Source organism: Coenobita brevimanus, chromosome 65 (genome assembly GCF_032717465.1).
Source record: "Coenobita brevimanus isolate Jiangsu-jjx chromosome 65, ASM3271746v2, whole genome shotgun sequence".
In the NCBI taxonomy this organism is placed as follows: Eukaryota; Metazoa; Arthropoda; class Malacostraca; order Decapoda; family Coenobitidae; genus Coenobita; species Coenobita brevimanus.
In genome coordinates, this window is record NC_137018.1 from 53,079,777 (window position 1) to 53,107,529 (window position 27,753).

Here is a 27,753-nt window from a genome sequence, read left to right on the forward strand (position 1 = left end):
TTGCGACCGATAAAGCCGATTTGACAAGTTCCATGGATTTTGAGCACCAGGTGAGTTTTTCAAAATTCTAATGTATATATTTTTTGAAACACCTGTGACTTTTTAATTAATTAGCTTCTGCAGGTAGACGCACCCTTTCACCACGATGACGTGCCTTTAATTTTAGGGTAGGAAAGCAAGGGATGATTTTAGGTAACTCGGGATCGATTGCTATACTCCACTCACCCTAAACTGGCTCAGGCTTTTCGTCCCTTTTCCGCTTATTTCACGTAGCTCAGTGACAGAGAAAAGACAATACTGTGGCTCTGTATCCTTTCCATGGCACTTCTTCGTGACTAGCACCGTATTCTAGTGTCAATCTGGGCCAAGTCAGAGGAAAAGGAGTATAGCAGTGAAGGGATATGAAGTGCGTCCTCGGGTTGAAGGGACTGAGTTTTGAGTGGGTTGTGCTACTACTACTACTACTACTACTACTACTGCCACTACACCCATCCATTCCCCAATCCTGTATTTCTCCTTCTGTCATCTTCCCCTCCTTCCCCACTCCCCTCCCTCAAATTCCTTCCCTTCCTCCGTCCCTCCCTCCTCCTCTCTCTCTCTCTCTCTCTGTCTCTGTCTCTCTCCCTCTCTCCTTCCTCCACTCCCCTGCAGCCAAATACCCACACAATCATTCAGAGAGACGATCATACAATTACATTCTCTCACCTCTCTCTCTCTCTCTCTCTCTCTCTCTCTCTCCCTCCCTCCCCTTCTTCCTAAATTAATCAAGCTTTCAATTCCACATTTTTTCACCTCAGGCTTTCTTTACTCTCTCTCTCTCTCTCTAATAAGCTTTGCCATCACTGCATCAAAACATTCAGCAGACCTACGGCTTAAACATACCGGTACAAGTCTCATGATTAAAAATGGCTCTCTCTCGACCCCCTCCCCCTCCGACACACACACACACACACACACACACACACACACACACACATAAAAGTGTATACATAATGAATACTTCTCTTTCCATGGCATTAGACTATGTACGGGGGCGACAGGGTAGACTTTTGTGTGTGTGTGTGTGTGTGTGTGTGTGTGTGTGTGTGTGTGTGTGTGTGTGTGTGTGTGTGTGTGTGTGTGTGTGTGTGTGTGTGTGTGTGTGTGCGTGTAATGTACTCACGCGCGTGTAGCATTTTGAGCACAATGTGAGAATTCAATCATTTTAATTCAGTAAGTACACAGCTAAATTTTGATGGCTGGAGATTAATTATTATTATTATTATTATTATTATTATTACTACTACTACTACTACTACTGTTATTTTTATTATTATTATTATTATTATTATTGGAATGATTTTGACTTGGGGAAAATTTGAAGGCTTGAGAGAGATTTGTGAATTGATGTAAGTACTGATGATATTACTATGGTTATTTTTGTGGTAGTTAGTGTGATTAGATGGATAGATAGATAGAAAGATAGGTAGGTAGGTAGGTAGGTAGGTAGAGAGAGAGAGAGAGAGAGAGAGAGAGAGAGAGAGAGAGAGAGAGAGAGAGAGAGAGAGAGAGAGAGAGAGAGAGAGAGAGAGAGAGAGAGAGAGAGGTGAAAAAAATAGGCTAACAAGAAAGAAAAAGTAATGGATGATGATGATGATGATGATGATGATGATGATAATGATGATGTTATTGCTGCTGCTGTTGTTGTTGTTGTCGTTCCAGGCTCATCTGAACGTGAACCCAGTGGACTGCAGGCTGAAACTACCCCTCATGCAGTCCACCCTTCTCCTTACGGGGGATAGGAAGGGAGTTGGGGGACGCTTATCACCCTGGGCAGTGGAGTCCCCTTGTAATATTAGCGCCACCACGTGAAGGCCCCCAGTAGCGCCACCAGGTAACATCATTTCACCTGTACGCAAATAATTAACGCTCTGGGCAGGTGTCTCCAGCCGACGAGAGCCATTTACGATATTAACAACACATTCATCTTTTTTTTTTTTTCTTTTTTTTTTAAACACCCAAACAATTTCTAAATCTGAACAGGAATATATATATATATGTTATGACTCGCTGGTAAATTGATGAAGAACTTGGTGCGAATGTTCTCCTGTTCTGTCAGTCTGTCTGTCTGTATGTCTGTCTGTATGTATGAATGTATGTTTATTTTCATGAGGGCATTGGTTACTAAATGTCATATATTCAGTGCCTTCCTTTTTTTTTTAATGCGTTATTTTAGGGGGAACTAACCTAGATTTACTTCCTACCAATTATTCATACTTTCTACTCATTAACAGGGTTTTAGGATTGGAAGGAAAATCAAAAGAATCACTCACAGTACAGATAGAAAAAAAATGCCCATCCAAAAAATTTAGTTATAGTAGAGGAAGAGACAGCAACAGAGCCGTCAGAGTGGAAGAGAGGGGGTAAAGAAAACGAGATAAATCGCGGGGGAGACTTAAACAAAGGTGCCATATGGAATGATAGGTTGAGTTTGTGATGGAAGGTCAATGCACTTATAATAAATGTAGCTTAATTATTTATCTACTTATTTACCTATTCATTTATTTTTATTTTTATTCATTTACATATTTTTGGCAAGATAGGGGGCAGATTCAGACCGGTTTTGGGGAGAGACAAGAAATGCAAGTGATTATGGGATACGTTGGTTGTCAGTACCTTCTAACCCCTATTTATTTATTTATTTATTTACTTATTTATTTTTTAAGCAACGAAGCAAGCTAATGAAAGATGCTAATGATAGGGTAGGGAACTGCATTTATTAATAACACTCGCCTTTACCATTATCAGGAAATAAAGCAAAAATATAACAAAGAAGTAAGAGCATGATAAAAAAAAAAAATAATCTTTCTCAGTCATGTTGGAAAGTGATGATGTTGCAAGTAATAAACACTCCTTAGCACACACACACACACACACACACACACACACACACACACACACACACACACACACACACGTTGCAAAATGAGGCTGAAGTTGCAAGATATAAAAAGACCCCCTCTTTGCACACCCACCCACCCATGTTGCAGAGTGCTATTAATGTTGCACAATATAAAAACACTCTCTCTTTCCACACCCCCAATGTTGCAAAGTGCTCTTGATGCTGCAAAGGGAAGGGCATTGCATTTACTAATAACCCTCCCCCCCCTGTCCTTCGCCCCCCCCCCTCATCAGCATATGTAGATCTTCCTGTGTGACAATACTTCATAGCCCTTTGGCCTGGCGTGACACCCTCCTAGGTCAAAGGGCATCGTTTGGCTTTGATCCTTCTGTGCCACAAGCTGTGCCAAGTGTCAAAGAGGAGAGACTGCCAACCCATCTCTCTGATCTATCTCTCTAGTCTCTCTCTCTCTCTCGTGGCTGTCTCATTTCTCCCTCTTACACTAGGTTGTCTCTTGGTTTTGTCTCTCTCTCTCTCTCTCCCTCTGTCTCTCCCCCTCTCTCTCTCTCTGTCTCCCTCTATCTCTCCCCCCTCTCTCTAATTTAGCTATCTTAATCTCTGACGTCTCTCTCCCTCTGATCTCTGTCTCCCTTTGATCTCTCTCGTTGATTCATGTCTCTCTATCTCTCTCTCTCAGCTATCTCTCCGTCCGTGATATAACTGTCTCTCTCACATCTCTTTTTTTATCACTAGTCTTATCTTTGTTTTAGCTCTCTTTCTCTTTAATAATTTGATAAGACTCCGTTCTCACACGTCTCACCTCTCTCTCTCCCTCTCTCTCTCTCTCTCTCTCTCTCTCTCTCTCTCTCTCTCTCTCTCAACCCCTTCTTGCCGAGGACGCCTTATATCCCTTCTCCTTGCTATCTCCGGATGGTTTTATTCAGCTTAGACGATTTATTAGAGAGAGAGAGAGAGAGAGACTTCATAACCCCTTAAGTACGACAACCCACTTCTAAGGTGCATAAAATCGTCTAAGATGGAAGGGGTAAGAAGTGAGCCGGCTCCTTCTATCTCCTTGCTGTCCAGACGGTTTCCTTAAGCTCTGGGAGGGACTTGTAGAGCTGGAGGGGTTAGACAGAGCTTTCTTTCAACCCCTTCAGTGCGAAAGAAGCTTTTCGTGATGATGAATAAAATCGTCTTGAAGATGCAAAGGTAAGATGAATTAAGACGTCATCGTAGTGAAAGGGTGAAGGTACGAACTCACACACACACACACACACACACACACACACACACACACACACACACACACACACAAACACACACACACACACACACAAATACAGGTACATAAACATACACATATATAAACAAACATTACATAAATACAGGTACATAAACATTCACATATATAAACAAACATTCTCTCTCTCTCTCTCTCTCTCTCTCTCTCTCTCTCTCTCGTATCTATCCACCCTCCTTTCATCTCTCTCTTCCCATTTGATCTTCCTCTCTTATGGTTCTCTTTCATTCTGGCTTTCTGTGATGTCGCTTCCTATGATCTGTCTCCATGCTCCCCTCGTCTCTATCTCCAACCCTTTCATCCTTCTCCTCAGCCTCTCTCTGCCTCCTCCATCCTTCTCCATGCCCCCTGTGCCTCCATCCTTCTTGGCCTGTCCTATTTCTCCATCCTTCTCAGCCTGTCCTCCTTCCGTCTTTTCTTGTTTCATATTCCAGTGCTGTTTCTTTTTTCTCTGTGTCTCCCACCCTTTCATCCCTCTCCTTGATCTCTCTCTATCTCCTCCATCCTTCTCCTTGATCTCTCTCTCTCTCCTCCATCCTTCTCTTTCATCTCTACCTTCTCCATCCTTCTCCATCCCTGTCTCTTTCTATACATCCACACTTCTTCCTCCTTCCTATCTGTGAATCCATTTTCCTTCCTCATTCTCTCACTGTCTCTTCCCCTTACATCCTTTTCCTTCATCTCTCAATCTCTTCCATCCTTCTCTATCTCTCCAGTTTCTCCATCCTTACCTATGCATCCTCTTTGTCCATCTCTCTGTCATTCTTCCAATTTCCTCTCTTTATATTTTCTTCTACATTTTCTTATCTGTCTCTTATCTCCCTATCATTCCCTTTATCTTCTGTCACCTTGTCATTCATTATCTCCTCATCCTTCTCCATGCCTCCTATCTACTCCTATCTATTTCTATCCATTCTCACTTCCTCCTTCCTATCTTTAATCCCTTTAAGTAACATTTATTATTTTTTTTCATTCATTCATTGCCAGACGCCATGTATCCCAAACGGGGTGGCCAAGGGCTTAGAGTTAATTGTTTTACAGGGAGGGGCACTAATCCTCCACCAACCCCACTTGACACGTAGGGATGACATTTATTATCTGTCTATCTATTTTTCGTGGAGCGCCTTAACAGACAGACAGACAGATAGACAGATGGATGGAAAGAGATATACATACATACATACATACATAATTACATAGGATGGATGGATGGATGGCTAGATGGACATATAGGCAGATAGATAGATAGATAGATACAGGTAGATTAATATAGATAGATAGACAGACAGATAGACAGACTTATAAAGATAGATTGCTAACTTCAAACTTTCAATCACCTGAAGATGTCACAGATCTTGGAGGAAGTCAATTAAGAATACAACACCTGCCCAACTCCGCACACCTTTACCTTTTCTCAGTTTTTCACACTTTTTTTAATCTCAAAATTTCACACACACACACACACACACACACACACACACACACACACACACACACACACACACACACACAGAGGGATCTCCGGTTAATTCATTGTGATAACCAGCCACTTACCACACTTTATGCCCCGCTCATTACAGGTCTTCTATTTTGTTAACTTAAAAATATCCTCAGACGGCCGCGTTCAGTTCTCTCTAGAGCCGTAATTAAGCGTCGTAAAATGAGTCATGTCCCGGGGCTGTAAAGAAGAGGAAATGAGTCAGATCCTGGGCTGTAAATTGAGAAGAAAATCCTGTAAATAAGCGCGGGACCGATAATCCATATAGGCGGCAAATCAGGGCGCGCGTGAGGTGGTGACATCTGGCGGTGGGCGGCGGAGTGACGCGTGTAAACATTGCCACGCGCGCGGGAGAATACATTCGGAGATAAAACCATTTCGGCCCGACTTGGACCCTCCAAATCGGACTGAAACTCTCAAATCTCCAGTCAGTAAGCTTTTAAAACATAGATATAATAATTTTTGACTTGAACCGCTTATGGCACTGAGATAGAGAGAGATTTTTAAAAGTTTCCTACACAAACAACAATGCGAATTCACCAAGATTATTACAACTACATGTCTCTCGTGGCTTCATTTTTGTCTCCCAGGAAAGACGTGAAAGGAGAGCACATAAACTTCCCACGTCCCTAGTTCTTCCTGCATTAAAAAGCTTAGTTATGGGGGAAGAAGATGGTAAATATATGAGAGGTAGGCACAGAAGCTTCCAATATCGCTTTTTTTTTTTCTTCTATGAGAGAGAGAGAGAGAGAGAGAGAGAGAGAGAGAGAGAGAGAGAGAGAGAGAGAGAGAGAGGGTAGCTTAGTTATTAGTTCCCGTTTTTTTTTTTTTAGGGGTAAAATTAGGGGAGAGAAATTTTCAGTGTCCCTTGTTCCTCCTCCAAAAAAAAAAAAAAAAGATAGATAGAAATGCAGATACATAGATAGATAGATGGATAGACAGATAAATAGACAGATAAAAAATCTTAGTTACGAGAGGCATCTGATCATAAGTATGTTTATAAATGTAGGTCAAGGTCAAGGTCAAGGAGTCGTACGTCCTCGGAGATCGAAGGTGTGTGTGTTTGGATTAGTGAGTCTTGAAGTAAACAAACCCCTTTCTTAAGACGCCACGCCACCAGTCAAACAAGAAATACATAAAAATACATAGAATAGACTACAAGAGGACGCCTTAAGATGCACAGAATCATTGATAAAGACCGTAATTTTGAAGAGATGTTACAGTAATCATCATCATCACTAATATCATCATTACAACGCTGGGTGGTAACCATATAACCAAAGGACGGGGTGATGGGGAGCCTACTCTGGTTCCCCCGTTAGCTGTGTGAAGAGATGCATGTGCGGCGTCCATCCGGGAACCAAACACACTATTCTCCGCGCCTTGCTGTGGTGTGGCGTTGTGTACCGCAAGATCAGTTCACTATATGGGACGGCCCTGCAGAGGTTATCGCTTGCGTGCGGTCGATAGGTCTGCTCGAGGAACGCCCTAAGTTAATCATATCGCCTAGGAGAAACAAGTAATCGGAAACTATGACATGGGATTAAAGAGCCTAAATCCAGAGACGCAATGGTGAACCCCGGGATTAGCGCTAACACAGAGGATTTACCCGGATTAAGAGGGATTTGGGTTAAGCTGACTATGCCGCTCAAATCTGGTCACTCGGTTCATCCCCTGTTATACCACGTGATGCTGTGTGTGTGTGTGTGTGTGTGTGTGTGTGTGTGTGTGTGTGTGTGTGTGTGTGCTCGTCGTCTTCGTCTTTATCGTCATTATTATTATTATTATTATTATCATCATCATCATCATATCATCATCATCATCATCATCATCATCATCATTATTACGATTATTATTATGATTATTATTATCATTATCATTATTATTATTATTCACGTCAATATGTAAAAAATAACCAATCCTCATTTACAGACTCAGGTGTTAGAGTAATTACCTTGAAAATGAGGCCTAATTACCTGTCAATATTGCCCCCAAGATGCAGGTGCTCAGGTGTAAAGACGTGTGATAAGATTATGGATTTTTCTTATTAATATTTGTGATAAAAAAAAAAAGTGATAAGGAATTTAACTTTTGAATTTGGGATTTAAAAAAAGGAGATAAAACTTAGTGATATTTTTGACTATCTGCTTTCTATCACTTCCTACCCTCCTACTCAGTCTCTATCTATCTGTCTATCTATCTATCTATCTATCTATCTATCTGTCTGTCTATCTATATTTATGAATCTTTCTATAATCTTGTCTCTCTCAAAAAGGTATATTCATTAACATACACCTGAATGGTAGAGAGAGAGAGAGAGAGAGAGAGAGAGAGAGAGAGAGAGAGAGAGAGAGAGAGAGAGAGAAATCACCCTCTCTCTTACTCTCTCTCTTTTCCCCGTGCATTTTTAGCGTAATGAAGGCCACTTGTAATTAGTTCTTAATGACAGCAGGTGATAAGGGCTAATTCTGAACATCAAAGTAAACACACACACACACACACACACACACACACGCGCACACACACACACACACACACACACACATAAAACACCCGAAAATAAACATGCCTCATTACTCCCTTCCTCCGCTCTGTGTGTGTGTGTGTGTGTGTGTGTGTGTGTGTGTGTGTGTGTGTTTAGAGACTCCAGACATTGTACGCCATGTATGTATCTATGTGTGTATGTACAGAACACACACACACACACACACACACAACGTTAACTACCAAATGGTCTCTTTTTTTTCTAGGATGAAGGTAAAACACACCTCTCATCAACCTAATTACTTCTCTTTTCACTCTTTTTCTGGCTCTCTTTAATCTCTCTCTCTTTTTTTTTCTCTCTAATCCTTCCTCCCATTTTTCAGTAATTATCATCCCTTCTAATCTCATACCATTTATTTTCGTTTTCTCTCCTTTATTTTAGCCTCTGTTTCATATTTTTTCCTCTCTCTCTCTCTCTCTTTCTCTCTCTCTCTCTCTCTCTCTCTCTCTCTCTCTCTCCTCAGCCCCATTTTCTGTTTTCTTAACTTCCCATTTTCTCTATTTTTAGCTACAAATTACTCTTTATCATATTTCTCTCTCTCTCCCTCTCTCTCTTTCTCTCTCTCCCTTATTTTCCTCACCTCTATGTGCCCTGCGTCGTCTGGACTGAGAGAGAGAGAGAGAGAGAGAAAGAGAGAGAGAGAGAGAGAGAGAGAGAGAGAGAGAGAGAGAGAGAAATGGGGGTAGGAGATAGGGAGAAAAGAGATGCGTGCAACAAGATGTGGAAGGGGAAAAGGGGAGAGAAAAGGAGGGGAAATGCTGAAGAGAAGGGTACGGGATGACTGAATGGTGAGGAGAGGGGAAGGAGAGAGACATGTGTGAGGGGAACGGTGAGGGGAAGAAAGGGGAGAGGGGGGAGCAATGGAAGAGGTAGTGAAAGAAGTGTAAGGGGTAGGTGAGGGGAAGGAGTGTTGAGGAGGGGAAAAATGGTAGAGAGTAAGGCGGGAGGGGGAGTGAGGAGGGAGGGGTGAGCAGAGGAGATGAGGGGGAAGTAGTAGGGGTGTGAGTGATGGGAGGGGAGAGAAGTGAGGGGTGCTTGTAAGGAGGAGGGGAGGGGAAATGAAGGGAGAAAGAGGGGAGGGTTGGAGGAGTACTAAAAAAAAAAGAGAGGGAAGGGGACGATGTTGGAGGGGGTGGGGGGAGCGGAGAAGCGAGTAGGGGGACAGGTGAGGGGTGGTGGGGGTGAGACAGGGGGGAAGGGAGGGGATCAGTGTGTTTACGAAGAGGGAGTACAAGGTTTCATGCCTTGTTCTCTTATACTAGGAAACCCACTAACCCCTCTCACTAAAGTAGAACAGAAAGGAAGGCAACGAGGAAGGGGAAGAGGAAAGGAAAGGGGGAGAGAGAGGGAAGGAAAGGGGAGGAAAAAGAGGAGTGGAGGAAGAAGGGAAGAGGAAGGGGTAAAAGGTGAGGAAGAGGAACCCCATTCACACTTCCTTTTCTTCATTTTTTACCTGCTTTCTTTCCACTACCTGAAGATGTTAGCTAGTTTCTTGAAGGAGTTACATGTCTTCCTAATCATCCCATAGGATTTTCTTTCATTTTTTTTTGTTTTTATTATTTTAAGGAGAGTCTTGCTACCGTCAAACAATTTTTTTTTAATGGCTAGTAAAAGTTAGGTACCCTCTCTCTCTCTCTCTCTCTCTCTCTCTCTCTCTCTCTCTCTCTCTCTCTCTCCATCCTTACTGTATAATTGTTCTAGCAATTTTGTGGAGTTATCCTTGTATTTTAAGGTGCAGAAAATAGACGAGTGAAGAAAGGCTAAGAAAAAGAGGAGGGAAGATTAAGAAAGAATTATACCCAGCAATTATAGACCTAAAAACAGGGAGATAATAACTTTTAACCTCAAATCCTTACAATACATAGTTTCTCTAATACAGGTAGGTCGTGGGATGACAGGTAAGGGGAATTAATTTTACCTGGCCTTACCTTACCTAACCTCACCTTTCCTCAGTGGTGAAGGAGTAATGTTTTCCCCTCATTTCCCCTCCCCCCAAGGAACAGTACTACCTCCCCCTCCCTCCCCTTTCCCCTCCCCCACCGCTTCCCTCCCCCTCCCCCAAACAAACAATAATCCCTCCCCCCTCCCTCCCTCTCCCTCTAACAAACAGTCATACCATTCCTCCCTCTCCTCCCCCTCCCCTCCCCTCCCCTCCCTCCCCTCCCCTCCCTCCCCCTCCCAGCATATCACGGGGGTTTGTGTGTTTTTGCGGCTGATAGGTAAGAAACTCAGGTGAGCCTCTGATCAGGCCTTAATTACGGTGCCTCTAATGGGATAGTTACCTGTAATTACCCCCCAGTACACACACACACACACACACACACACACACACACACACACACACACACACGCACCTGCACACGCAACCCCATGCATACAAACTCGCGTACATACATACATACATACATACATACATACACATACAATATACATACATGAAAGAATAAACATATTAAACCACACCTATTGCACAAGCTCATCAACACACACACACACACACACACACACACACACACACACACACACACACGTTACAAATCTCTGTTCAGGAAGGAGAGACGGCAATTCTGAGCCAAGTTAAAGTACAAGGAGTACAGAAAATTATTTATAGTCTTGGGCTGTACTTTTAGGCGACTTCCTAATTAATCAAGAGTGTCATAAACCGTGTCAGGTGTGGCAGGTGTCGTGAAATACCAGGTGAGTGCCAGAACCCATCGTGTATGTGTCGAAGAGGCGGGAGTGTGGGTGGGAGGGGAATGTATTGTTTATTTGCTCTCTCTCTCTCTCTCTCTCTCTCTCTCTCTTTCTCTCTCTCTCTCTCTCTATCTATCTATCTATGTATCTATCTCTCATATAAATAAATGGATGATGACAAATAAATAACACGTACAGGAGACTGAAACTTTGAAATGAATAGATTTTACATGTACTAGCTCTCTTCTCTCTCTCTCTCTCTCTCTCTCTCTCTCTCTCTCTCTCTCTCTCTAAATTACAGGGTGGGTGCCAAATCCATCATGCTTGCCAAATAGGTGTGAGAAAGACGAAGTTCATATATTAGTGTTCAAAGCCTTTTTCATGACAATGGGGAATGAATTTGTCTTCCGCTTTTATCGTTCATTTCTTTTTATCTCACATTTTCTCACTTTTTTATATTGCCTTTGTCTGTCTGTCTGTCTGTCTCTGTCTGTCTCGGTCTCTATCTGTCTCTCTGTCTCTCTCTCTCTGTCCTTTCGTCTGCCTGTCTCTCTCAGTAATACAAATGTTCCTCATCTTCCTGTCTATATCCTAAGAGGAATACTGTAGACGCCAGGAGAAGGGTAAGATTCAGCCTGCAATCCACTGGGTTTACGTCTAAATGAGTCTACTACCACCACAACAACAGCAATAAAAACTACTACTACTGCTACTACTACTACTACTACTATTACTACCACCACCACCACCACTTTGACTACCACAACCACCACCACCGTAACAACAACATCAACTACTACCACCACCACCACCACCACAACCACAACACCACCACTACTACAACCACAACTACGACAACTACTTCTACCACAACTACTGCAAGATCCTCAGTAAATTCTACGGCAGGTGCGCCAAACATCACCGCTCCCTGCACCGTGTATTTATAGGTCATTAGCCGGTGTCAGGGGGCCTTTGATGTCACCCCGCGAAGGCGTCCATTAGGCCAGGAATATATTTGTCAAGGAAGAGGACGTGGCAGGGTATTCTATCTCTCTCTCTGTCTATCTATCTATCTGTCTATCGGTGTATCTATTTGTCTTTATATACAGCTAAAAATAATATGCAGACTTTCCCAGCTAAATCACACCCTCACCTTGTAGCATTATGGAGTGTGAAATTCTCTCTCTCTCTCTCTCTCTCTCTAATCGCCCTCAGAACCTCTATAGTTTGCTCTCTCTCATCTCCCTTTAGCCTCCCTTCATCTTCTTTCATCTTTCCATTTTCCTCAGCATTCCTCCCTCTACACCTCTCTTTCTTTCTTTTTTTTCCTCTCTCTGTCTCACTCTCTCCCCTTCTTGATCCCGCCTTTTCATTCACGCTTTTCTCATTCTTCTCGTGTATTCTTCTTGCATTTCATTTATTCTTCCTTTTGCCTAATCCGTCTCTTTCCCCCTTCTTCCATTCTCAAGCCTCTCTCTTAGATCTTTCTATGTTAGTCTCCCCTCTATCGCCCCTCTCATACTCATATATATTTCTCTTTTTAATTCTCTTTCACTCTGGTTAATCGATCTTGCCCTCTATTACCCACTGGAGAGCTGTAAGTGTTAGTGAGCTGAATGAATATTGTTCACTGTGAGCTGGAACGAATCAGAAAGATCTTTATTCTTGGGACAAACTTCAATTGTAATGATTTTGTGCCCAGATTGGTCATAGATGTTTGGCATATTTGTGTGTGTGTGTGTGTGTGTGTGTGTGTGTGTGTGTGTGTGTGTGTGTGTGTGTGTGTGTGCGCTCTACCTACATATCTACGAATAACATCCAACTCAAGACTAACAACAAAGTAAATATTTCGTACATAAGAGTAACTACCAGATAACAACTGAATAAAAGGAAGATGACACTGGACAGAGGCAGTAAAGAGATCTATCCATCCATCCATCTATTCCACACCTCAGCCACTCACCCATCCATCCACCCATCTATCCCACACCTCCCCACCCATCCACCCATCTATCCCACGCCACCCCACCCATCCACTCATCTCTCCCACACCTCCCCATCCGTCCACCCATCCATCCACTCCACACCTCCCCATCCGTCCACCCATCCATCCACCCATCCAACCCACACCTCCTCACCAACCCATCCATACATCCACCTCACACCTCCTCACCCATCCATCCATCCATCCCACACCTCTCCACCCACCCACCCACTTATCCCTCCACCCCACACCTCTCCAACCACCCACACACCCATCCATCCACCCAGAAGGCATGTGGAAGTGGAGGGCGGTGGAGCAACACCTCGTAAGCGCTCCACCTGAAGACACTAATGAGAGAGGTGGAATCACAGGGGAGGCGGTGATAAATAAAGCAATAATGAGAGACCTGAGGCGGGTAATAAAGAGGGTCATAACTTTACTCTGGAATAAAGACTATCTGACAATACTTCATTACTGAGGAAGAGGGGGATGGGGAGGGGATGTGGAGGGGGTGTGTGAAGGGTGTGTGTGTGTGTGTGTGTGTGTGTGTGTGTGTGTGTGTGTGTGTGTGTGTGTGTGTGAAAACTGCATGTGTAAGTGTATAGAGACCCGTATAATTATGTCTAGGCGTGTAGGTCAAATGTGTGTGTGTGTGTGTGTGTGTGTGTGTGTAAGCGTGTCCTTTACGTGTAGGAACGGGCGAGTGAACGTGTTAATGTGTGTGTGTCCATGAGGTGGCTTGTGTGTGAAGAAGACTGAGGATGAGCAGGAGAAATTACCCCTCATCATGTCCGTCCTCAAAAGTCCTTGCTCCCCTCACCCTGACCCCTCACCCTCACCTTTACCTCTTTACCTGATGATAATGATAAAGGTGATGATGATGATGATAAAGATTCAGTTATTATTTGGCAGCTTCTATACTCTCCATCTTTCAACCTGTCTTTCCCAGTCTTTCTTTCCCAGTCTGTCTTCCCTAGTCTGTCTTTCCCAGTCTGTCTTTCCCAGTCTGTCTTTCCCAATCTGTCTTTCCCAGTTGTCTTTCCCAGTCTGTCTTTCCCAGACCCTCAGCCTTGGATTCTTTCTTTATTTGCACACACACACACACACACACACACACACACACACACACACACACACACACACACACACACACTCAACCTTCTTTCCTCCTCCCTCCCTCTCTTTATTGTCTCTTTCCTTCCTGCCTCCCTAGACACTTTCCTCCCTCCCTCCCTCTCTCCCAGGCCACTTTCCTCCCTTCTTCTCCCTCCTTTGACGACATTGCAAATATTTCTCCACTTGTTGCACGAGGCAGAAAAAAATACTGCAATGACGAGTTGCATGTTGATATGGGTCTTCGATTATTTTTAAGCAAGGAAGAAGGAACAAAAGGCCGGATTTAAGGGATTTTTTTTTTTAATGCAGGGAAGAAGGAACCAAAGGCTGAATTTAAGGGATTAATGTCAAGGTTAGGTTACGCTTCTGCTAAGATGGAGAAAAAGGGAACAGGAAGAAAACTAGGAAGTGAGGAAAAGAAATGAAGAGGAGGAAGAGGAGGAGGAACAAAGACAGATAAATGAGAAAGAAGAGGGAAGAGTAAGGAAAAGATGTGACAGAAGGAAAAAATGAGAGAGAGAGAGAGAGAGAGAGAGAGAGAGAGAGAGAGAGAGAGAGAGAGAGAGAGAGAGAGAGAGAGAGAGAGAGAGAGAGAGAGAGAGAGAAGGGGGGAGGGGTAACTAAAGGAACATGGGATCTTCAAAGGGAATACACAAGCATGACAAGTGAACCCTCCTTCCCTCATGCACACATGCACACACACACACACACACACACACACACACACACACACACACACACACACATCCTCCTTCTCTCTCTCTCTCTCTCTCTCTCACCTCAAACACACTCTTTCTCTCCCCTCTCCTCTCTCTCTCATTCTCCCTTCTCCCCTCTTCCCTCCCTGCATGCGCACTTACCTCGCCCCCCCACCTGTCTCTAACCTCCCTATCTCTAATCTTTATCTTTATCAAGTTCTTCTCTCTCTCTCTCTCTCTCTCTCTCTCTCTCTCTCTCTCTCTCTCTCCCATTTCTTAAACCTTATCTATACTCCTTTCACTATTTTCTGGCCTAGATTTTTCGTCCTTTTGCAGCTTATATCAGGTGGCGGAAAAAGACAGGACTACAGGTCTGTTCAATCCTTTCCTTAGCACTTCTTCGTGACTAGCATCATACTCTGGTGTTTATCTACTGCTACAGCTCAGTATATTCAGTATAGGGAGATGACAATTTGAGGGAGAGAGAGAGAGAGAGAGAGAGAGAGAGAGAGAGAGAGAGAGAGAGAGAGAGAGAGAGAGGATAAAAGGAGAACAGGCGTTTTAACCTTCCCCCACCAACTGTTATACATTATTCCTTTATTGCCAAACCATTCTTTTCACTGAAGAAGCTCCCTAACGCCTTTCCCTATGCGATTTATTTTGTTTATTGCATCTCTTCTTGTGTTACATAAACCCTTCCAATATCATCATACACTGCATAAATAACGTACAAAAGGAATATTAACCAGCCGTATCGAAAAATAAATCGGTAAAGAAAAGGTGTTTGGCAGCCCCCTTAAAGGACGAAAAATATTACCCCTGACCTTCTCATCGCTTAAAAATACACCATAATTTCCTGTCATTTTATTGCCAGTTTTCTCTCTCTCTCTCTCCTATTTCTCCTCTCTTCTCCCGTTAGCCATTTTGACTTCTACATTAATTTTTCTTCTAGTAATCATCTCCAGCATCACTTTATCTTCACCCATCTCATTACTTACACTTTTTTCTACTTTTAATTCATTGAAATAATTAAGTACTTTTTCGTATATTCATTACTTTTGATAATTCTTCCACTCATCAATCTCTGTACCTGGAGTAACTGAAATCGTCGCCCCAATCTCCTAAGACTTTATTGAACTTTACTCTGTGCCTGAAGTAACTGAAATCGTGGTCTCTGTCTCCTAAGAGTTTATTGGACTCTACTCTTCTCCCTCTGTGCCTGGAGTAACTGAAATCGTCGTCCTTATCTCCCAAGACTTTATTGAACTCTACTACCTCTGTCGCTGGAGTAAGTGAAATCGTGGTTTTTATCTCCCAAGACTTTATTTAATTAGTGAAAAACGCCCTTGCACTTCAGGGGGTTCTTCCTTCACTATGAAAAACGCCACCTCCGAGCTGAATAAAATCGTCTTGTGTAGCCGGGAAAATTAAATAAAAACGCGTGATCTTAGAGAAGAGTTAATCGAAAGAAGGATGATGCTAATGATGATGATGGTGATGATGATGATGACGAAGACAATAATGACGATAATAATAATAATGATGATGATGATGATGATGATGATGATGATGATGATGATGATGATGATGACTCCATGTTTGCTAGACAATATTAAAAAATTACCTTTTCAGAACAAAAGAGAGAGAGAGAGAGAGAGAGAGAGAGAGAGAGAGAGAGAGAGAGAGAGAGAGAGAGAGAGAGAATACTTCACATCGTAAAAAATCGAGAGGAATATGTGAGCAAAGAAAGAGAGCAAAAACAGAGAAGGAAAAATGATGATGAATGAGCCATATATCTTCATTGTCAAGCCCGAGAGAGAGAGAGAGAGAGAGAGAGAGAGAGAGAGAGAGAGAGAGAGAGAGAGAGAGTTACGTAGACACAAAAACAGCCTAGACTTTATGGGGCTATTCAAGGTGGTCCGGCCTTTAATATTAGGAAAGAACAACTCTCTAATTACAGAAGTTTAAGAATAGGAGAGAGAGAGAGAGAGAGAGAGAGAGAGAGAGAGAGAGAGAGAGAGAGAGAGAGAGAGAGAGAGAGAGAGAGAGAGATGGTGACGCAGGGGAAATAGAAATAGGAAGAGAAAAAGATGTATAAAGGAGGAAGGAAGAGAACCACAGAATGATGAGAAAAGAGAGAGTGAGAGAAGAAAAAAGAGAGAAAGAAGAATGACGTGAGGACGAAGGAGGGAATCGCCTATCTAAGAATGACAAGAAGAAAAAGATAATAGATGAAGAAGAAATAGATAACCCAAGAAATTAAGATAGATACAAGAAGAAGAGTGGAACCAAGCAACTAACCATCCTACCAACCATCCAGCCAACCATCCTACCTACCTGCCTGCCGCACGCCCATACCTCACCTCGCCACGGCCTAATTACAAGGTAAGTTGAGGCCAGGTATTATAGGGCAGGTGTAGCGGCTGGCTAATATGTTTGCCTTAAGATTAGAGTGTGGGAGACTAAAGAATAACCCCCACCCTTTCACTGTAAATAAGAGAGAGAGAGAGAGAGAGAGAGAGAGAGAGAGAGAGAGAGAGAGAGAGAGAGAGAGAGAGAGAGAGAGAGAGAGAGGGGCAATAAAGGAAACATTCGTCACTCAGTAAAGTCACCTGTCCAACACTTCATCTAATCTACTTCCGCTGTTACCGAATGTCACCTGAGAATCACCTTCGTCAATTAGCCTACCTGTTCATCAATTAGCACACAAAATCATTAAAGAACCATAATATGAGTTCTTATTGACTCCGGGAATTTGGGAATAGATATTGGGGAAACTAAATCGATGGAGGAAGTAAAGGTGTCAGAGGTATTCATTGCACACCTGGTCGAGATTGACAGGTAAAGTCCCGTGTTTTCTTCCGTACTTCTCCTTCATCTATAAATAATGTAAGACGAATGTGCTACCTATTTTCCACCTTCTCCTTCCATCCATTTCATTACCTTGTCACTTTCACCCCCCATCAATCATCTTCACGTCACTCATTACTTCTACCTGCCCATTTAGGCTCATTTCTCACCCATACCTGCCACGTTCACTTCAATTACAGCCCATCACGCCTCTTTCAATCGACATTTTTAACATCATCATTTTTTTAATTCATTTTCTTCAATACTATTCTTACTTACTCACAAAAGATCACTTCCAAGCTTAAGAAAATCGTCTGAATTCAGCAGGAATAAACGAGGGAGGATTTACGTCTTCTTCAGGGGATTCATGAGGATTATTTCTGAACCCCTTACCTAAAGAAACCTCCCCAAATCTGAATTAAATAATGTAAGAAAAATAATATACATTCCTTTTTACGAATGACATTATTTCTCCCTTTTCTTACCGTCACCCTTTGTCGACTTTTTATTCACCTTTTCTCTTTGACCTCCCTTTTTCACCCACCCAGGTCATTAAGTGTAACCTCTGACCTAGCTTCCTCATCTATCAACTACTCTCCCTTCCCCTCCTCTCACCTTTTATTCATTCGATCACTAATCCTTGTCTTATCCAATTTCCTTTCATTTTTACATATCCTCCTAACTCGATTTCCACTCAGATCACTTATATTACCTTTTTCCCTCCTTCACACAATCTTACATACATCTAATCTCACTTAACTCCTTTTCTTAATCTTCACGTCACTCGTCTCCTTCTCCCTCTGATGTTCCTTCTTCCAGTCTTGATTTTTTTACGTTCATCTTTGGCCTGAGTTTCGTCATGCATCCAAAAATTCTCTCTTCCTTCCTCCTGTCTCACTCAACTCTTGACTTCGCTCACTCACTCCAGTCACTCTTTATTTCCTTGTCTGATCCACTTCTTCCACATCTTCCACTTCCTTCCACCCATATCGTTTATTTTTACCTTCGTCTTTCACTTCAATTACTTCATTTATCCACAAGACATCGCTCCTTCTCTCCCTGTCATTAAGCTTCTCACCTGATCTATCATTTTCTTTCCCCACCTTAATTTTTATCGATGTTCTCCCTCTAAACTCCCTTTCCTCTCACTCACGTCATTTATTGTTACTTTCATCTCTGTAATTCTCAAGTCTCCCTCTACTCATTTACCCTCCATTCCTTCTACCTTCCCACTTCCTGTTATACGTTAGATAATTCTCTCTTCCTCGTTTTGATTCATCGTTTTCATTGTAGCTATTTCCCTCTCTCTCTCTCTCTCTCTCTCTCTCTCTCTCACACACACACACACACACACACACACACATGCAGTTTTCCCTCTTCTCTTACTCCCTAACTACTTTCCTTACAAGAAGAGAGGTCACGCAGGTTTTTCTTCCTCCCTGACCCCAACCACTCCATTCAACCAACAGGCCTCGTTTCTTTCCTTCCTGTCAGCCAGCTCTTTCTCTCTGTCAGGGAAAGCCTCTAAAAAGCATGACAACTTGACACAAACAACACGAAGCTGCCTGAATGTCCCTCAGCACCCTATTCTTCTTCCCCGTCTCCTCTTGCCCTCCTTCCCCCTTCCCCTTCATCATCTTCGTCCCTCTTCCCTTTCCCTGTTCCCTTTCTTCACGTGAACATTTTTGCACCTCCTCCCTCTCCCTCTCCCACTTTCCTTTCGTCTTCCCTTCCCTTCGCTACCCTCCTTACCACTTTCCTTGTGCTGCATGACCTTTACTTCTCCTTCCCTCTTTCTTCATCTTAATACCTGTAGAAGAGTTACAAGACATAGGCAGAGACTGTGCTTCGTAGGAGGGTAGGGCATTTACAGTTTTAGTGATGGGTATTCTACTTCCATCTCAACTCTTTCTGGAACTGGGGAGCCAAATTACATTAATCTTTGCCTCTTTTATAACTTCTCTTTCAATCTCCCTTCCGGTTTCCACCCTTCCCCGATCCTTATCTCCCCCTGTCCATCCCCCTACGCTTCCTTACCCTTTCCTCCCTCTCTTCGTTAACATTAACTCTTCCTGCCCTCCCTCTTTTTGATCTCCCCGCCATCCTCTCCCTCCTTCCTCTCTCCTACCCTTCTCTCTTTTCTCCATCCCTCTACCCTTCCTCTTCTTCTCTCTATCCCTCTTCCCGTCCCTCCCCTTCCCTTCCTCCCACTCCCAATCACTCATTCCTTTCCATCCTCTTCGTTCCTTTGATCCCTTTCCTTCTCTACCAAACCCAACTTTCTCCCTTCCTCCATTCCCTCCCCTCCCCTCTCCCTTCCTCCATCTCCCACCCCTACCTCCCTCTGTCTCTCCCCTTCTCCCTCGCCCCCTGCCAGGCCCCCTACCCGCCATCTCTGCCCTGTAATTCACCCCAACACCAAAGACGACCCTGCCACTGTCATCTTGCGTGAGTTCCCCCTTCCCCTTAGAAAACGCGAAATAAGAGGGGAGACTTGCGTTTAGGGACCTTGATCTTCCCCTTTGTGGTTTGGGTAAGTGCTGAGGGAGATAACGACTAATATTACTACTATACTATTATTGTCGCTACTACTAATATTACTACTCTGCTACTATTGTCGCTACTATTATTACTTCTATAGAGACAGGGACTAATACTACTACTGCTACCAATATAGTCACTACTACTAATACTTCTATAGAAAGCTGCTATTACTACTACTACTACTACTACTACTGCTACTACTACTACTACTACCAATACTGCCACAAAACCTATCACCACTTACAGATAACTCGTTCACTCTCAAAATAAATCACTCTCCCTAACTCTCCTTCACTTTCCTTCATTCTTCATCACTTTCCTTACTCTAAATTCTCTCACTCTTCTTGACTTCCTTGTCATTTTCCCTACACACTTATTTTCCCTGTTCTCTCTCCCTCATCACCTTAGTCACACTCGCAAACATCGACTAGCCTACCAGTTCACACACACACACACACACACACACACACACATACACTTATGGTAACAAGAAGGATTTATATGACTCTCTCTCTCTCTCTCTCTCTCTCTCTCTCTCTCACTTAACACAAAGGATTTATATGACTCTCTCTCTCTCTCTCTCTCTCTCTCTCTCTCACACACACACACACACACACACACACACACACTTAACACAAAGGATTTATATGACTCTCTCTCTGCAGCCTTATTCTCGTGTGCGTATGCGACTCCCTTGCACTTCTTCGTTACTAGCAAAAACCCCTCCTTAACGCACGCCAATATTCTCTTTAACCCAATCGAAGCAAAAATATCGCCATTTTTGAAGATACACATAACATGCAAGAGAATATTTAATGGAGAACAAATCGCAAGGGGGCACGTGTTAAGGAGCTTCTTTGTCAAACGAGAATTCGCTAGAGTAAAGCGGAGAAATTCAGCTTAATATGCTAACTGTAGCCATATTTCTACACACCCGTATACCCACTACACACTCACTGCCAACACCACTACACTTCCTTACCACCTCATATGCCAACTTCCATAAACAGAATTATACATACTCCCATATCCACTACACAACTACTGCCAACATCCATCTTATTCACTTTTATACACACTTCATGGCCAATTTACACACTAATTTACACACACTCACTCACTACACACACACTACCAACACCTCCACACTTCCTTACCAACTACCCCCTTGCCAACACCCCTCCCATCTACACACCCCACCAATATGTGTGTGTGTGTCCCTGTGGTTATTTATGTGTGTACCAAAAGCGTCATAGTGTGTGTGTGTGTGTGTGTGTGTGTGTGTGTGTGTGTGTGTGTGTGTGTGTGTGTGTGTAGTGGAGTGCGTGCGAGTTGGCAGTACGTGAAGCAATCGTAAGTGTGAGTGTGTGTGTGTGGGTCATTGTGCATGAGAGTGTGCGTGTATGCGACAGTGGCTGCTTGCTTTGATCTGTGTCTGTGTGTGTGTGTGTGTGTGTGTGTGTGTGTGTGTGTGTGTGTGTGTGTGTGTGTGTGTGTGTGTGTGTGTGTGTACGTTTGTGTCGATATAAGACTGTGTATGCATTATTTTTTTTTTTTTGTCCCAGTCCACGTGTACAATTGACAGCAAAAGTCTCTCCCCTCCCTCCCTCTCTCTCTCTCTCTCTCCCAAACCCCCACCTAATAACAGACCTAAAGAAAAACCTTAAATTAAAGACAAAAGAGGCAAGAAAAAGGCAATGACAAGCCAGGAAAACAATTGCCCTTAAAGACAGACATTAAGGTCGAAGACACGAAGACCTCTCGAAGAAAAATGACCCTTGGGAAAGAAAAAAGAAAAGGAACAAAAATAAGAGAGAGAGAGAGAGAGAGAGAGAGAGAGAGAGAGAGAGAGAGAGAGAGAGAGAGAGGAATGAAGGTAGAAAACGATGAACAGTAGCGCAACGAGAGAGAGAAAACGGGATGAGAGAATAATGAGCGCTAGGGGGGACCCTTGCAGACGGCCCCCCCTCCACCCCCCACCCCCTCGATCCACCATCCCTTAAAGAAGCAAATCGACTCCGGGGGAAGAAGAAAAAGCGAGAAAAGGCCTTTAATTAAGTCCCACTTTCTCTTCGCCAAATTGGATTTTTTTCCTCCCCGGTAGCGACTTCTTTCTCCCCCTTCTTAGCTCCCCTCCTTCCTCCCCCTTCCCTCCCTCCTTTCCTCCCCCTCCCTCCCTCCGTAACCCTCCCCTCCTCCAGCCAAATCGCCGCCAAGAAACAGATCACGAAATTAAAACCCCGAGGCCTCATTACGTCTCGGGGTCTCGACTCTATTAAAATGAATCCTTGATCGAACCCCCTTTAAAAATGAACCCCTAAAGCGATCGAATGCCTAAAACTGAACTCAAAAGCGATCCAAGACGATTTATAAGGGATTGAAGAAGGGGTTAGGGGCTTTTGAGGGGTTGGTGAGAGGGATAGAGGGTTTTTTTCGGGGGGGTTTTACTGATCACTCTGGAAAAGGGCGTGATGTACCGTAGACTTTTCCCATTTTAACTTCCGGAGACAAAATTCTAATGAGGTCAATTTCTTTTCCTTGATTACATTTCCTCCTCCTTCCCGCCTCCGTCTCTCTCTCTCTCTCTCTCTCTCTCTCTCTCTCTCTCTCTCTCTTCTCCCCTCCCCCATCCCTCCCTCCCTATCCTTACATGCGTTTCCCTTCCTTCCATACCTTCCTCCCCTCACCTTTACCCTCCCCTCGTTGCTCTTCACTCCCCTTACCTCCCTTTCCCTCCTCTTATTCCCCCTCTCCCCTCACCTTCCCTTCCTATCCTCATTTCTCCCCTACCTTCACCCTACCTCTTCGTTCATCCCTCTTTCCTCCCTTTCCAATTTCTGCCTCTCCCCTACCTTAATCATCCCCTCCTTTCCCCTCATTCCTCTCTCCCTTCCCTTCACCCCTCTCTCCCCTCCCCATATCTCCTCCCCCGTATAGCTTCCTTTCCCCTCACCTTTCCCCTTTCTCATATTTCCCCCACCCACCCTCGTAACTCCTCCCCTCCCTTTCCCTCCTCCCTTCCTTCCCTCATCCCACCCCCACCCTGTCCTTCCTCTCCCCTCACCCCATCCCTGTCTCCCTTCCCTTCCCCTTCCCATCCTATAGTCTCTCCCCCTTAACCCCTTCCCCTCCCCTCCCATAATCTCCCCTCTCTCCCCCCCGGGAAGTGATTATGAAGAAGGCAGAGGGAGAAATGAATTGGTATAGGGACTTTGAACAACAATCAGGTGGTTGTTAATGAGGAGGGATGCATGGGGTGGATCAGTACAGACACACTGGCGCTGTAATGAGTCTTCTTTTTCATTTTTTTTTGTATTTTTTTTTTTGAGTTTTTTTTTGCGTCATTTTTTCGGGAAATTTTCTTGTATTTTTCAACATATATTCCTTACAGCTGTTTCTGAATATACAAAACTGATTTTATGTTATCCGTTTGTATGTATGTATTGATGTATGTATGTGTGTATGTATGTATTTATGTATTATGTATGTATGTGTGTATGATTGTGTGTAGAATGTATGCATGTATTATGTACGTGTTTATGTATGCGTGTACGTATTATGTATGTAAGTATGTATGTGTGTGTGTGTACTATGTATGTATGTATGTATTACGTATGTATGTTTATATGTGTATGTATTACGTATGTATGTATGTATGCATGTATAATGTATGTATGTATATGTATTATGTATGTATATATGCATGTATTATGTATGTATGTATGTATGTATTTACTATATATGTATGCATGGACACGGTAGGCAATGTCTTCGTAAACTCCTTGACATGATCGTCCAAGGCCGTCAAGCTCCTCATAACCATTCGTGCAGCGTTCGTCTCTAGGGCCGTAAGTCCCTGTACACAACATATTCGTATTCGTACCCCAATCAGCAGTGCCACCACGTGAAGGCCTCCCCGTCTCCACAGTCCATTCGTACAATATTCGTGTCTTCGGCCGTAGGTGCCCATCTGCATAAACTATTCGTATTCGTGAAGGCCTCCCTCACCACAATCCATTCGTGAGGTATTCGTGCCGCCGTCAGCAGGTGTCAGCGCCCTTTGATCAGCCCTGGATCTGTTTGGCCAATCCTTCTCCCTGTCCTCCCTCGAAGGATAATCTCCCTATTGTCCGCTTATGAGGGACTGACAGCACAAAGAAAGGCCCTGTGGTTTTTCGGCATCTTTCTCCCTTTTGGTCGAGACAGGGAGAGGGTAAGGGAGAAGGGGGATAGGTAGATTGATAGGTAGATGGATAGACAGATAGATAGACAGAGATAGAGGTAGATAACGTGGTGGGAGGAGATTAGGAGAATTGAGGAGACATTATAAGAATGATGTATGGATTAGCTGAGAAAGAGAGAGAGAGAGAGAGAGAGAGAGAGAGAGAGAGAGAGAGAGAGAGAGAGAGAGAGAGAGAGAGAGAGAGAGAGAGAGAGCACTTAAGTGAAAATGACAACCTTCTTTAACTTAGGGGGGGGTCAATCACAGCGAGCGACCTTTGGTAAAAACCCTTCTCTCCTTCCCTCCCTCCCTCTCCCTCTCTCCTTCCCTCCCTCCCTCCCTCTTCCCTCCCTTCCTCCCTCCCTCTCTCCCTCCCTCCTCTCCATGATAAATCTTTCCGGGGAGCGATGAAATGAAGAGGCTATGGAACTTTTTAAGTGGCGGGAAGGAGGAAGAGGAAGGGGGGATGGAAGGAAGTGAGGGAGAGTAGGATGGAGGGAAAGTAGGAGGAGAAGGAGAGGAAGAAAAGGAAGGAGGAAGAAAAGGAAGTGATGGAGGGGGAGGAAGGAGACGAGGGAGGATGAAGGAAGAGGAGAAGGAAAAGAATGAGAAGAAAAGGAAGGAGGAGTAAAAGGAGGTGAAGGAGAGAGGAAGGAGGGGAGATGAGGGGGAACAGGATAGAGGGAAAGGAGGAGGAGGAGAAGGAGAAGAGGAAGAGAAGGAAACAAGAGAGAAAATAAGGAGAGAAACATGGGACTAGAGAAAGTAGGAGTAGAGGAAGGAAAGGAAGAAAGGGAGAAACGAAACGGAATGTGTATATGAAGAAAAGGGAGGAGAGGCACGTAGGTGATTTGAAGGAAAATATTAGGAAAGAAAAAAAGAAAAATAATATTGAAGGGGATAAGAGATGAAAAAGTGCAAAAAAAAATCACTTTATATCTTGAACGAAAAAATAGGGTAAGAGGAAAAGATGTTAATATGAAAGTTAAGGAAATAGGAAAGAAAAACACTGACGAATGAAGTGGAGAGGAGGGTATGTAAGGAAGAGGCAGAAGGATACGGAAATAACTCGGAAAATTGGGTTTACCTCTTGAGAGAAAGAGGAAAAGAGAAGGGCAAAAGGAAAGAGATAGACAGAGAGGGGAAGGGAAGGGAAGGGAAGGGAAGGGAAGGGAAGGGAAGGAAAAGGAAGGGAAAGGAGATAGACAGAGAAAAGTAAGAGAGGGGAAGGGAAGGCAAGGGAAGGGAAGAGAAAGGAAGTGAATGGAAGATGGGAAGGGAAGGGAAGAAAAGAGGAGAGAAAACACGAGAAAAGAGAAGAGGCAGACATAAAGAAAACGACAGAGAATACAAGAAAAAAGACAAATGAGGAAGACAAGAAATGAGATCACAGGAAGACATTTGAGAGAGCCCCTTGGAAGAATGGGCTTAACTCCCTGATATGTGTGTGTGTGGGGAGAAGGGGAGTCTGGGGGGTGGGGAGAGTGTGTGGGCGTGGGGAAGGGGGCGATTCTGGGGCGCTTAGTGACTGTGGCAAGATCAATGGGATTAAGGGAGGTCGCCCCGCCCTGTCATCTCCATAGCTCCCTGATTGTCTTGGAAGACGATGAAAGACGCCTCCCTTTTTTCTCCCTTTTAGACCTACCTCTTGGGGTACAGTAATTACAATCTCCCTCTCTCCCCCTTCCCCACCCTCCATCCAGCCTCTCCCCCACCCTCCCCATTCAACCTCTCTCCCCTCTACATCCATCCAACCTTCCTCTCCCCTCCCCTCCATCCCCAAAACTTCTCCCACCGCCATCCAATCACTCCCCATTCTCTCCCCTCCCCTCATCCACCACGTAGCTTCCTTTGCCATTCCTGCCCTGCCCTGCCCTCCTCACCTTACTTCTTTCCTCCCCTCTACCCTTTTTCCTTTCCTGTCCTACCCCTTGTCCCTCTTTCCAGCTATGCCCTGCCCTGCCTTGCCCTACCTCTTCTTCGTCTCCCCCTTACATGGGAACTTGGGGTTTTACGAGTAGAAGAACTAGGACTATGGGGAATTGAGGACTGGGGAAAGTGGGGAATTGGGAACTAGGGAAACTAAACTCTGGGGAATTGGGTATTGAGGAAATCAGGGAAATCCGAACGTTCCCTGGCACATGATGGTAAAATTATAATAGACCCCCCAAAAAAAACCCACATTGCATAGAAAACGTGTGGCAAAAATATAATAATAATAATAATAATAATAAATAATAATAATAATAATAATAATAATAATAATAAAAATAATAATAATAATAATAATAATAATAATAATAATAATACAACTGAAAAATCAATAATACTAACAATCATCATCGTCACCACCACCACCATCATCACCATTATCATCATCATCATCATTATCATCATCATCATCATCATCATCATCTTTTTCTCACTCTAGGATGGAGACCAGTAATATTAACCACTTCAGTTCGATGACGTGCGTAGAGAGAGAGAGAGAGAGAGAGAGAGAGAGAGAGAGAGAGAGAGAGAGAGAGAGAGAGAGAGAGAGAGAGAGAGAGAGAGAGAGAGTAGAAAGAAGGGAAAATGAGACAAGTGGGAAGGTAAGGAAGGAAGGAAACGTAAGGAGGGACGGAAGGAAGGAAGGAAACGTAAGGAGGGACGGAAGGAAGGAAGGAAATGTAAGGAGGGACGGAAGGAAGGAAGGAAACGTAAGGAGGGACGGAAGGAAGGAAAGACGTAAGGATGAAAGGAAGGAGAGATGCAAGGAGGGATGGAAGAAGGGAGAGAGAGAGATAAGGAAGGAAGGAAGGAAGGAAGGCAGGATGGAAGGAAGGAGGGAAGGAAGGAAGGAGGGAAAGAGGAACAACAAAAGTGACATACATTCAGTGGTAACATTACATTCAAGTACCACTAAAATAAGGAAGGAAAGAAGGAAGTAAGGAGACACGAGGGAAGGAGAGAGAAGGAGAGGAGGAAGAAGAGGGGTAAGGAAGGAAGGAGAGAAGGAGAAACGGAAGGAGGGAAGGAGAGAGGAAGAAAAAGAGGGGTAAGGAAGGAAGGAGAGAAGGAGAAACGGAGGGAGGGAAGGAGAGAGGAGGAAGAAGAGGGGTAAGGAAGGAAGGAAGGAGAAAAGGAGAAACAGAAGGAGGGAAGGACGGAGGAAAGGAGGGAGAGGGGACAATAGGGGGTGGCATAGTTTCCTCTGGGCGCGTCACATACCTCAGACAATATCCCGGAGTTGGCCTCGCCGAGAGAATTCATAACTGCAGGAGGGAGGAAGGGAGGGAGGGAGGGGAGGGAGTGGGTGGATGGGATGGAGGGTTGAAAGTATGGAAGGAGGGGAGGGGATGTGGAAGAGGAAAGAGGGGAATATAGAGAAGAAGGGAGGTAGGGAAGGAGGGAGGGAAAGAAGGAGGGAACGAGG